Consider the following 13,911-nt stretch of genomic DNA (forward strand, 5'->3'; position numbering starts at 1 on the left):
TGTTTCATCGCCGGTGACAATTGAATTAAGGAACTCGTCACCTTTTGGCTGTAGCGCATCAAAAATTCCAAAGCCGATCCCATTCGGATTTTTTGTGACATTTTGTTAAGACGTGGGGCACCAAATACAAACCTTTCTGAAACCTAAATGGTCATGAACAATGCGACCAATAACAGCTCTTGAAAAATCAGGAAAAGGAAGAGCCGGGTCGGTAATCGTTGAGAGACCATCTTTTTTGATTTCATCATCGACGCGTTTCAACGAGTCCTCGGTGATTATCGAGGGCCTTCGTGAACGTTCTTCATCGTGCACATTAATTCTGTTATTTCTAAACTTTTCACACCATTTTCGGACGTTTCTTTCATTCGTTACATTATCACCGTACTCAACAACCAACTGCCTATGAATTTCAGCCGGCTTAACGTTTTGATGGTTTAAAAAACGTCTGACTCCACGTATTTCATAGTCTACGGCAACATGGATTTTTCTATTTATTTTATAACGGAATAACTCATACGTAATCAAAGTTACTACGACGCGATAACTTACCGATAACATTGCAGTGTGTACATTACTAGCGGAGCCATAAACGACACAGGTTCGGCAAACTTAAGAAGAGAAATCTTCCAGCGGTATTTACTTTAGAGATAGATCTCGTAGTTTAGAAAAGTAAACAAACTTAACGATCACCGAGACCGTGTATACAGGTAAATTAACAACAATAATTTATTTGGCGTAATAATATATCAGTTATTTTATTTTCATAAAAGTATATTCATTGAAATTAGTTTTATGTATTTTCTTCATTTGAAAAGACTGCCTTTGAACTTTTTTTGTTTAAATTCAGTAATATTTTTGCGTAATCAGTGTTTAATAATACCATATTTTATATTACTAATTTGTTATGACGATTGTTTAATAAAAAGATCAATTTTTTAAAAATGTTCAAAGACTAATTGATATGCGTGAAGTTAAATGGCAGTAATATATACGAGTATATATATATATATATATATCTGTTAATTGCAATATATTATACTCTTATTTATTAATATTTTTTGATGTTATACAATACAGCATTCCAGTTCATAGCTCACCTGGATTGCTTCATCCCATGAATACAAATCCCGTCAAATTCAGATTGAAATACTCATTCCACTGTTGTTTTACAATTCGATTGTTTAATATCTTCATGAACTTTGTTGTTTAGTTTTATTAAATACTTTTGAATGCAGTTACAGCGTGACAGCATTTGCTAAGAAAGATATCTAATTATCGTTTGTTCCCCATCTTTTATTAAATAATGGCAAGGTTTTTTTTTATTACGAATATATTTGTTCTCATAAATTTTTTTTTGCTGTAAACAAAAGAATTCTTTTTAAGTAATCTACTTTAGCAATTTTCAGCTAATAGCCTTTTATAAGAGATTGATAAACGATGTATTAAAAACACAGTTTAGATAATAATCCGGTTTTTCAGGCACATATGCAGGATTTTTTTTCGGGGGGCTAAAGGGGCTGATTATGATCATAAAATAATAATGAAAACCATTTTATATTGAAACGGTTTTTTATACTTCTTTGCGTTTCAAAAATACAAAGCGCATGCTTAGATTTAATACATCATTTAATAAGCAAATAAGAATCATAATGTTATCATATAATTTTTTTTATAATCCACATTAATAATTCACACTTGCACATTTACACTCCAATAAAAGTTATGAATTATTAGAAAGCTAGTCGTCGATTTTTCTTTGTCGCCATAAGATCTAAAACTTCATCAGGATTAACAGTAATGAACTGACAAAGAAACTAATGACCTTAATATTCCATCCCCGACTTGTTATGCGCAATCGTTTTGACTCTCTTTATTGTGGAAAACGAGTGTTCATTACAACATATTGTTACCGGAAGAGTCGCTAAAACTTGCAAGAGGTAATGGATATTCGGCAAATATTCTTTATTGTAGTGATCCAATACTTCAATCACTTGTAGATCGCATTTTAAATTTAATGACTTCATCTCCTCGCACCAAATAAGATACTTGCTTGGAGGATAGATTCAGAACATTTTTTATCATGATGTATCTCTAAGATTTTCACCTCATTCACTCTTCCAGGACTAGCTGAACCTAGCAAAAGAACTTGAAAACTTTTTAAGAAAAGAGCATCTTTATTGAATTTATTTTCCAAATGCTCCTTCAATGAATCGATGCAGGGAATAAAACAAGATACTCGGTAGTATTCTTCTGTCGTAGTATTTTGATTTTCTCTATTTCCTCGTTATTGTTTATTCGCAGAGTTTTTATGTCAGCTTTATAAATCTCCCGCGACAGTTCGACAGTTACAAAAATATTTTTGAAAATATTGTCAGCGACATCTCTCATTTCTTACAATGATGATAGTGTGTTGATCTAACAAGTTGAATAGCATTACTCAAGTGCAAGTCTTGTTTTAAAATAGTATTGATAATGGTAGTGTAACATTAAGAAGTTTATCAAAAACAAATAACGAAACAATAAATTCACTTTTTTCTGTTGCTGCGAGAAAACCATAAGTTTTAGACAATGCGGTTGCTTTTGATTCTTGTGAGATTACATACAGACTCACGCAATACATTCAAATAATTCGACGAACACATCAATCGTATACACTCAAAAAATCAAGTTGCACACATAAGTCGTTTTTACTTCCTAGTACGAAGTATTGTAATCGTGAAACATTTGGTTTTTCAGATTTCAACGGAAATATCCATTTTGACCATCCCTTAATCCATTTTGACTAGTTTCGGCGTGACGTCTTTACGTAATTACGTACGTATGCATTTCGCATAACTCAAAAAAGGTTAGACGTAGGATGTTGAAATTTTGGATTTAGGACTGTTGTAACATCTAGTTGTGCAACTTCTTCTTTGATTGCAATCGACTGAACCAAAAGTGTCCAAAAAGCCCAAAATTCAAAAAAATTGAATTTTAGAATTTTTCTTAACTGCAGTAATAAGCCCTCATTGAGAGCTTTTCAACAATACATAATCATAAGTGGTACTTATTTTCATTGGTTCCAGAGTTATAGCAAAATTAAATTTTCATTAATGAAATATTTCGATTTTATAAGAGGATGGCACATCGGTCAAAATCAGACTTCATCTCCTTTTTTAATTTAATTTTTTTTTTAATTTAAATATATTGATTTATTAATAATTATTAACTTCTGATTGTAAAAACATTTTTACTATAGCTAATAACTCAATAATAAAAATATCAGATGTTAATAATGAAATTAAATTTTATGTACTTTTCATTTTAAAAAATGTGTATATGCAATTTAATATGCGTACAAGGAAGTAATGTGCTGTTTACATAGATTTTTTTGATTTCTCATCTGGTCCATACACATTCACTGCTTTTTTTAGCACATCGAATGCATATGAATTACTGCGAAAAAAAGTTATTTCATCAAGTATCATACTGGTTTTATGTTAAATTGTTAATGATAAAGATTAATAATTGTTTTTTAAACCATTTTTATTAATAATATAATTTGTTCTACAATACTACCATTGTTTTTAAAACACATTTGATGGATGTCCTCAACTGATGATCACGTAACCCCATATGTTTCCATACAGAGGAAAAATAAATATTTTTTTTATAAAGGTCGTAATTGTTTATGAAAAGGTACAAAACATAAATCATCTTCAAGAGTAATTTTTGTATTGGCGTTGGTGATACCTTGAAATGATTTATGTTTTGTATCTTTCCCTAATACACCATGGCCGTCATAAAAATATTTATATTTTTTATGTATGAAAACCTGTGGGACATTCTGTATTAATAAAGGTGTTATTACCTTCAAACTATTCTGAAGGTAATAATTGTTCTTGTTATTGTAAGCGGAATAGTGGGTTGGATACCATAGGCGGCCAGTGAAACGATGACCCAGAGTTTATAAACACGGTTGAAATATGATGAAAATTGGATTGCAGCATCTCACTAGATCGGATATTTTAACTTCTTTTTGAAACTAATTGAATACCTTTGAATCAGACTGAATATGTTGTTTCGAATAAATAAAAAGTATTAAAATAAGTTACTTCCTTGATCTTGATCGAACTTTTAATAATATACTAATCGTAAAATGTCACATACTTATATTTTAGATTCAACAGATTTTTAGTAAATTTAACTAAAAAGCTGAACATAACACCAGCTTCATTCCCCATGAGTAAAACTAGGGAATTACGTAAAATTTTGCTACAAAAGTCTCAAAAACAGGTATTTTTTTTTGTGAGAGGAATGTCATTTACGCAATGAGTGTCGGACTCGCTAACCGGTTTCGCTAAATGAAGGTGCGTTTGTATACCTGCGCCTCCATTGTAAACCTCCACCTCATCAATTTCGCTTCGAGTGCAGGAGGTACAAAGTCCCCGTGCTTCATCACCGTCAGTCATCCGCGCAACGCGGATGAAGAACGGGAGGCTGCCCGTTACCCCCCTCACTTTCCGGTCCGTTTTGTTCACCTCAAACATTGGATGTCTTCTCTTTTGGTCTAACTTTATACGAGTCCTCTGCGTGTCATTCCCTATTTTCCTCCTCCTTAATCTTCAGAATGTCCGATGGCAATTTCGGTACTGCCTCCCATTCTTTCCTGTAAGTATATAATACACTGTCTTCTCGGAGTGACCAATCTAGGCCCCGACATCTTGTTATATCCCAAATATGACAGACATAAAATTTGTGGCGTATCAAGCAACCCGAGGTAATTTTCTTCGTTTGAATCAGTATAAGTACGCCGAGAATTCCCCATGATCGGATAGGAATTGGGTGAGATGGAAATTCACCTCACCATATCCCCTTCGAATCCATGGGTCTAAATTAGGGATCAGCCTCCTTGTCCATGCCCCCTTTGTCGAGTCCTTCCATACCATCTACCATTCTTGGAGCAACTGCTTGTTCGCAACTTTTGGTATTCCATCATAAACTCTTGACAGTTGTTTCGCCCTGAGGCGTATCGGGGGGTGATACTAGCGATAACCTGAACTGCATCACAGGACTCTGTGCCGAAGACGGACGACACTTTCAGTGCCGCCCGCCGTTGAAGAGAGGAAAACTTTCTGATATTCTTCCTCTTGTCAAGGGCATCAACCCGGGCGGGAACGGCATAGAGCATTATAGAGGTGGCAACCGACTTTATCAGCCTCTTTTTACTAGCACGCGGTCCCTTCCTGTTACACAACAATTTGCTGAGGTGATTCATCGCGTTCTCAGCTCGGTCTGTAACATTAGATATGTGTTCGTTATAAATGGGTATCATCATAAATATATATGAATATTAGCTAAACGAAGATTTAAAAATGTAAACATTATCTACAGGCTTAGAAAAGTACATAAACAAAAGTTTCGTAAAAATTTAAATATGAAACAAAAACAAGACTAAAAATCTAGAAATTTATTTGTCGTATTGCTCCTTAGAAAGCCACAGCTAGACAAAGAAAAATCTGATTATTAGCTCACTAAGAGAAGTACAATGAGGTTACTTGATATCGAAAGGAAATAATATATAGTTATTAAAAGAAAAAAATATAGAATGAAAACTTAACAGTACATAAATAAAGTAAGAAATAATAAATCATATAAAATGTTACACATTATAGCAACGTCGGAACTGTTTCAAAAACAATATTGCCAGCATTTTTTAATTATCTGATATTTAATGGAAGTATCAAAGTTGTAATCAGGGGTAAAAGGTAAAAGAAAAAAAATGATTAAATTTCAAAGTACATTGTGACTTGGTTACTACAAATTAATGATAACTTTTCGAGAATTAAGTTTGTGTTTTGTATAGTTTTATTTCTGTAAAATATAAAGTAATCTTGTATATGTTTGAAACAGCGTTAAAATTAATTATAATTTACTGTAACTTAAACGCAATTCGTATAATAAAAAATAAAAAGTAAATTATTTCAGGACTTTTGATAATCGAAGTTCACCATTACCCATCGGGGAGCCGATTGGTCTAATCTAGCCTATCCCAAAATAAAATGAAAAATACAAAATAAAAAACTATTTTTTTAAGGGGGTCATATTTTTGTTTTTATTAAAACTAGCAAATTTAGTTAGAATATTGGGGTAAATTTCATCTTTACTTACTCGTAAAGCAAGGTACTTTAAAAAAAAAAAAAAAGTTAGTGTTTTTGTAATGGCCATTTTTTATCATACCATTCATGGTATCAAACTACAACTTTTACATTTTATTGAAAAATAAAGAAATAGCAACCGTTTTTCTATAGAATTACACTCTTTTTTCTAAATTTTCCTATTTGATTTTTCTTTAATCGATCTGCTTAACATTTCATATAACTTCATAACATTCTTTTTTTATCAAATAATAACATCATATGATTCTAAAACTTTCATTAGTTTTTTAAATAAATTGATAAATTTTTTTTATAAAATGTATATTTTCGTCTTGTAGGCCTAATAGCAAATAAATTACTGCGAAACACCCAATAGGCTATATAGTAGATGTTCCTTCAGGGGTTTTATTAAAGACAGTTTTTTTAGAACACTAACCTGTAATGCTTTGTGTAAGGATTCATGTTAGTTGCAATTAAGTGTAGTGGCTAGCCCGCCCAATTAGTTTGATTGCGGACGGTAATTATGTGATGGAACGCAGCAGCATTGGCGCCTTCTCAGCCATTAACAATTGGACATCTTCAAATGTACCGACTTTTCAAGTCTTCCTTACCTTTTGTATCGCATTTACTGTTTCGTCAAGGGGATGAAAATTGTGTTACATATGATTAGTTGTAATTTTGATGTTTTTTTGTTACTTTTTTGCGCGTGTTCCAAAATAAAAAATAACCTTTAGCTTTTATATATAGCTTTTTTTTATATAGGTAGTTTAATATCATTAGTTGTTTATTACAAACGTTCACTTTTTATTTTTGAAGTATTATCTTCTTTTTGTAAAAGTAAGATTTGACAAACTTCAGTTGTAAAAAGTGTATCTGAAATTGTGCATGTTAAAATTTTGTGAAGATTGGCTGTGTCGTTCTTGAGTTATGCTTAATTTAAAGCCGATAAAATTTGAGCGGGGGAAGTTATAAGCGTCATTCGTTGTGATGCTGCAAGTTAGAACTTTTATGTTTCTTTAACTACAGTATGGATTGTTAGCAATATTAAACTATATTTAAAAAAAATAAGGTTATTATCGGTTAACTGCCCGCCATGTATTTTTCCATTACAAGGGGTTCATAAGTAGTAATCAGTTTACATGTTAGCTATGTATTATTTACTTAAATGTCATTATATTTTAAAATTAGTGAAAAAATTATTACGATTTGATAATTATCTTTATTGACAGCAGCGCTTATCATTCAACTGATATCTTTTGAATACTTTTTGTTTTTATTCTAGTTAGTATTTCACTTCAATTAGATCGGTTCGTAGTTTTGTGCTTCTAAACATTTGGAAATTACCAAATACGGGACAGAATGCCGCGCAGTTCTTTATTGAGGTTGGGGCTCTACCGAAACATCGCCAATGTCCGGAAGGTCGTAACATGACGTCTGTAAGCGTTAGAGCAAGATAGCGTTGCAACCGCCGTAAAGGATTAGATTAGGTTAGCCCACCGGGTTGATCTAGTGGTTAATTCGTCATCGCAAATCAGCTGATTTCGAAGTCGAGAATTCTAAGGTTCAAATTCTAGTAAAGGCTTTTATACGGGTTTGAATATTAGATCGTGGATACCGGTGTTCTTTGGTGGTTGGGTTTCAATTAACCATCTCAGGAATAATCGATTTGAGACTGTACAAGACTACACTTCATTTACGTTCATAAATATCATCCTCATTTACCCTATAATAGCTTACGTGGGTTCCAGAAGCTAAACAGAAAAAAATCTAAAAGGTTAGGTTAGGAAGTTTCAAAGGATTATAGTAGTAGACTAGCGAGCAAATGGTTAAAACATGGATTTAAACAACGATTGTATGTGGCGGGCAGATAACCGATAAATACAAAAAAAAAAAAATTGAAATCAAATTAACGAAAAGTCGATCTTCTTGTTCAGTACTACGAAAAAGTTATTTAACATTATTATTTTTTAATTTAATTTGATTACTTATTTCCTGATACATGCTATTTTTTTAATATCTACATAAATTTATGATGATTATTTAACAATCGAAATTGCAATTTAGTTTTATTCGTCGTATATGAATAAAAATTTAAACGTTCGTTTGTTCAAAATCTTAAATTTTTGGAAGTTCTTCAACGATTGCTTTGAAATTTTGACACAACGTTGCATTCGAATACGCGTGCATTTTTATATAACTACTATTTATATACCTAAGATGTCACACCTGTGAGAGTTAAAAACATACTTATTTGAGAAACAGCGCTATCTGTTGGACGTAAAAGCAACACACGCTTTTCTAAATATTTTACGATTCCGTTTCAGTGTTTCTGATATGTGTGTCTGTTAGATTTTAAAAAACTACTGAACCGATTTACGCGCGGGAAGAAAGGAAGATAGGGAAAAATTGGAAAAAGAAAAAAGGAAGAAAGGGAAAATGGAAAAAAGAAAAAAGGGAAAAGGAAATGGAAAGGGGGAGAGGAGAAAAAAGAAAAAAGGAAAGAGGAAAGGGGAAAGGGAAATAAGGGAATGGTAATTGGGGGAAATAAAGGGAAAGAGGAAACAGGAAATAGAAATTGGAGGAAAGGGTCGAAAGGATAAAAGGAAAAGGTTAAATTTTGTGAAGTTCCCTAATGTTCTTTTTGTTAATGTTTTATCAAACTTTCAATTATGTTCATTTAAACTATGAATATACTCAAATCTAGCAATAGCAAAGCATTGCCGGGTCTGCTAGGTTTAAATAATATTTTTGTCCCGTTTTTGTACATTTTCTCGTTTCCTATTTATAACAAACAGAAATTAAAAAAATTATACCAAATTTATAACATATTCTCTTTACATTATTTTTTGATTTTAAACTCGTTTAAACAACAAAAAATGTATTGTTAAATTTTCGGGAGTAATCGATCTTTACAGTTTTTGAATGTGGACAAAAAAGTTCTTAATTCTTTTTAGATAATTCATAATATGAACTATTAAGCTTTTAGATGTATAAATTAAAAAATATGTATAATACTCCAAACGTTACCTTATTATTGCAATAAATTGTATACTTTTATTATTAAGTTTTATTTTACACGGTCACAGTGTATTAGTTTTTTAGCGTACGTGAATTTAAAAATATTCGTACATATTCGATTTTCTTGATAAATTTGATTCTTAATTCCCAGAAAGCTTTAAAATATTTGTTAAAATAAACTTTTTACCATTGCTATATAATTATTTTGATACTTAGTTTTTTAAAAATTAAACGACGCATTTTTTAAATTTTTACGAGTTTAATTTTTTATTAAAATAATGTATAACGGAACAGACGTTATGTGGTGTATTTTATGTTTTTAATAACTATTTGTTCGATGATTATGTTGATTATGATTAGGATTACTTTCTCTATAAAGAGTTATTTTAAAAAAGTGGTTATAATAGAGATTGTAGATGTTTTTGCAGCTCATGTTTATGTTTTTCTTGTTCAAATTGTTATTTCTATTAACAATTAATGTATACAGCCATCCTTAAATTAATTAAAATTTATAATTAATCATGAAAATCGTAATAAAAGCTAATGAAATCACCTAAGATAAAATAATATTTTATTTGTAAATCGAATCTACTTTAATTTAAATTTGTTTTTATTACAATTTTAATCTATTTTATTAATCTATTTTATTCATTTGTTTGTGTTTTTCTTTAATTATTTTTTTAATTCAAAGTCCTTGCTGTACGTTAAAGGAATGTGTATTTTTCATTATTTATATCTTTTGCTTTATTATAAAGTTATTTTTAATCTGTTAATTATGAATTGAAAATAATTTAATGAAAATGAAACAGTAAAACTTGTAGCTTATTTCTTTTTCTAAGAAGTATTATATATTATAATCAGAGAATTTCTATAATTTCATTTAAATATAAATTTAGTAATGATAGTATTCTTATATAGTTTTTTAAATTTTTCGTTCTTTTTTTAATATAAAAACTGTGTTTAAATATTTGTTTCGCGAAAGTGATGAAAAAAAATGTTGGAGATTCAAGACTTAAGAATGAACATCTAATAAAATTTCCAAAGAGAGGAATTAAAAAAAATTATTAAATTCTTCAGGAAGAATTGAATTTACAAATTTTATGTTATAATAATTATTATTACTATTATAAGATTCAGTTCTGTTCTAATACTTAATTAATCTATAATAATTAACTTTAACAATGATTTACCTTTAATTGAATTTATAGTCTAATCTACTAAAAACTATGTTTCATATGAAGAAATAAGATTTATGTCGTCATAACCTCAACAAGAGGTCTGAATTTAAGATGAATCAGGTTTATGATTTCAAACTGTTTTCAGTCAAAAATTTTACGAGTATTAAATAAACGCCGATTTTTTTACCCATGTTTTGTGTAGTGCAAAAGCTACACATTTCTAATGAAATAATACTTTTTAATAATTTTTTTTTTTTAATTTTTGTCAAAGAAATTTATTAATTTCTGTAGATTAAATCCATTGAGACCTAAACACTTAAATGTAGGCTAACCTTGCAATTATATAGTGTTTTATATATTTTAACAAAACGTATAAGTATTGTAATTAGATCTCAGGAATTTTAACCTTAATATCAAAATTGTCTTTCAAATGTAACGGTTTTGATGAAAGCTCTACTTTTATAGTATCCTATATAACTAGTCGTAATTTTGAATAGCAAAGTATCTATGTGAAATATTGACGAAAGATTTTGTCTTGGTCTGATTTTTTTTCTATATAAACCTGTTTTTTCTACGTATAGTTTTCATCAATATTTCTAACTGGGATCACTTCTCTGTTAGGTTTCCAATATGGAGACTTATACGATTATTGTTCGTGGTTGGATGATATTTTAACAAATAAAAATATGTCGTAAAGAAATTTAAAAAAATTATTTATTTCCTTACCTCCGATGTAACTGAATTTATTTGACAATTTCTGTTTTTTATTCCTCTCTTTAAGCAGATAAGCTTTGCGTAAACTAATGTTACGTATTAAATTGCATTTGTGTATATTTATTAAAAATGAAGAAACTTAGTTGTACCGTAAATTCACTTTACTCCTTACGCCTGTTTTATAGTCAATCACTGGACAGGAATTCCCAGAACGTCTTCTACCAGTTCACTGCAATGATAATTCGTCTTAACAGGTCTTACATCTTTTTATTTTTAAATATGTATAAACGTTATGACAGCCTCATAGACATAAGGCGGGATCAAGATTAAGCAAAGGAGATGGTTAGTGGAATTGTTTGATCGGTCATTAGAGGATCGTAGTAAGACATAACTATGCAAAGACTAAGTTTTCTTTGTGCTGTCGGTATGAACCTTCAGAAAAATTGGCGGATTTTTACTCAACTGTATGAGCTGGAAATTACTGGTCAACGATTTTGTGTTGATCAGCATAAATATTTGCCACAGCAAATGTTTCTTTTTTCCTTTAAAAATTAAACAGGGTCAGACTTATTAAAAGAGAATTATCATCTCCGGAGTTGTGTGATGAGTGGAAGTATATCCGTTCACCCAGATACCGTTTTATACAATAAATGCTAATTTCAAAAAATGATTTAACAGTGATGGTGTTCCGATGATGAAGATTAGATAAAAAATAGACACCACAAATGTCCTCTTATGTGCCTTTCCTCATCAATTCGTCGCTGTTGTTTTGTGTTACTCACCATTACCAGTTCTTTCTTTTTTTGGATTCTTTATATAAATATGTAGTAGGATGTTTCGGTGATTAAGTGGAGACAGTGTAATTCAGTGTGATTCATGTGTAATTCATCCTTACATGTACTAAATTTTTGCTTCCATTGTCAATCTCAGTGTTTCTTATCTTGTGAAATTTGCAAAGGAATTAAGGCATAGGTGGTACTAGCCACAGTTGCTTTCTCTAGAATAATAATGTCCATTATAAAACTACTCTCTACGGTGATCGGATAAAAGTTGTCAACGTTTGTAGGTATTAACTTCGCTCCCGATAGCGGACCAGAGCAAAGAGAGATAGGGTATGTTTTTATTAGAGGCTAATTAAATTTGGGAATCTATTTCTTGATTTTTAAGTAAATCAAAAGGACTTGAGTAAATTTAATTGTAGGACGAAATTGTCGTTGTTGCGAAAAACACTTATTTTGTCGCTATGAGGGTAGTATTTTTTGTGTTAAAACAATCAAATGATGATCTCGCTGCATAATCTAATTGAAGTTAAATACAGAAAGAGATATTATATGAAACCTTCGTTGTTAGAGGAAGGCGCGGTGATCGCACTTCCACGAATCGGTTAATTTGATAGTTGAAGATTGTAAATTATGATAGGTGGTCGTGATTGGAAAAGGCCATACGAAGGCGATAGTAGGTTGTGTAAATACACTGTTGGAAATGTCTGCCGAGGCATTTTATATCGGTGGCATCCTGACAGAAGCCAAACTGATGACTGTGTTGTTAGCAAGTTTAAAGGGTTTAAAAGACCCTTCGATAAAGCCCGTCAGGACTAGAAAACGGGGTGGATGATATGACAACCGGGATCGTAATCTTCTCCTACGGAGTTGAGGATGTTAGGATTGAATATCAACCTAATTTTGATGAGTTTGACATACTTATAAGCCATCGTATATTCAGTTTAGAACGTAAAGGGGTAATTATTCCACGCTTTATATTTCTTAATAATTTTATAATTCTTAATAAATTCTCTTGCGACTTGGTGTCAAAGTAACAAATTTAAATTGTAATTACTACGGTTTATTGATTAACCTATTAGTTGTGTACTTTATGAAAAAATTGTCTTTTATTGTTTTTCTTGTTCAATTTTCTGTTTTTAAAATCAGTTAATGTTTGATGATATTTTCCATCCCCTTCTGTTGTGGCTTATCTTTAAATAAAAATACATCACCTTCATCCTATATCCTTAATTATCTCTTTCGTATATTTTGATCGCTTTGATATATTTTGATTGACCTTTCCTTCGAATGTCCCTCTATTACCTTTTCTCTTTCCTGTTTAGCCTCCGGTAACTACCGTTTAGATAATTCTTCAGAGGATGAATGAGAATGATATGTATGAGTGTAAATGAAGTGTAGTCTTGTACATTCTCAGTTCGACCATTCCTGAGATGTGTGGTTAATCGAAACCCAACCACCAAAGAACACCGGTATCCACGATCTAGTATTCAAATCCGTGTAAAAATAACTGGCTTTACTAGGACTTGAACGCTGGAACTCTCGGCTTCCAAATCGGCTGATTTGGGAAGACACGTTCACCACTAGACCAACCCGGTGGGTGTCCCTCTATTACCTAATAAACTAAACCTGCACGTCTTAATATAAGTTTTACCAGTCCAGATCATTCTTCACAAGATTCTGCAACACATTTTTCACATTTTATATTCGGCTTAAGATCTCTTCATTTCGAATTTTACTTACATTTTCTTCAGCAAAAATTTGAATTTATTGGTTTCTCATATTTTTAATATTCTGTATCAACATATATAGCTCAAAAGTTCCTCTTTCTTTTATGCTTTTCTTATACTATATGGTTGTATATTCAATACAAATATTTTCAGAAATTATTTTTTCTTTCATACTTGTTACTAAAACACATACTATGTAGCAGATAATTTCTTCATGAAAAATTGTTTCCTTGATTGTGGAAATCTACTATTCATCTTACTTCTCCCATTTTACTATCTAAATAACCAATATATCGGAAATTTTTTTCGTAACATTTAAAACTTCATTATTCAGTTTTCTCTTATATTTGATTAC

The sequence above is a fragment of the Lycorma delicatula genome, chromosome 6, assembly GCF_047948215.1.
Source record: "Lycorma delicatula isolate Av1 chromosome 6, ASM4794821v1, whole genome shotgun sequence".
Taxonomy (NCBI): domain Eukaryota; kingdom Metazoa; phylum Arthropoda; class Insecta; order Hemiptera; family Fulgoridae; genus Lycorma; species Lycorma delicatula.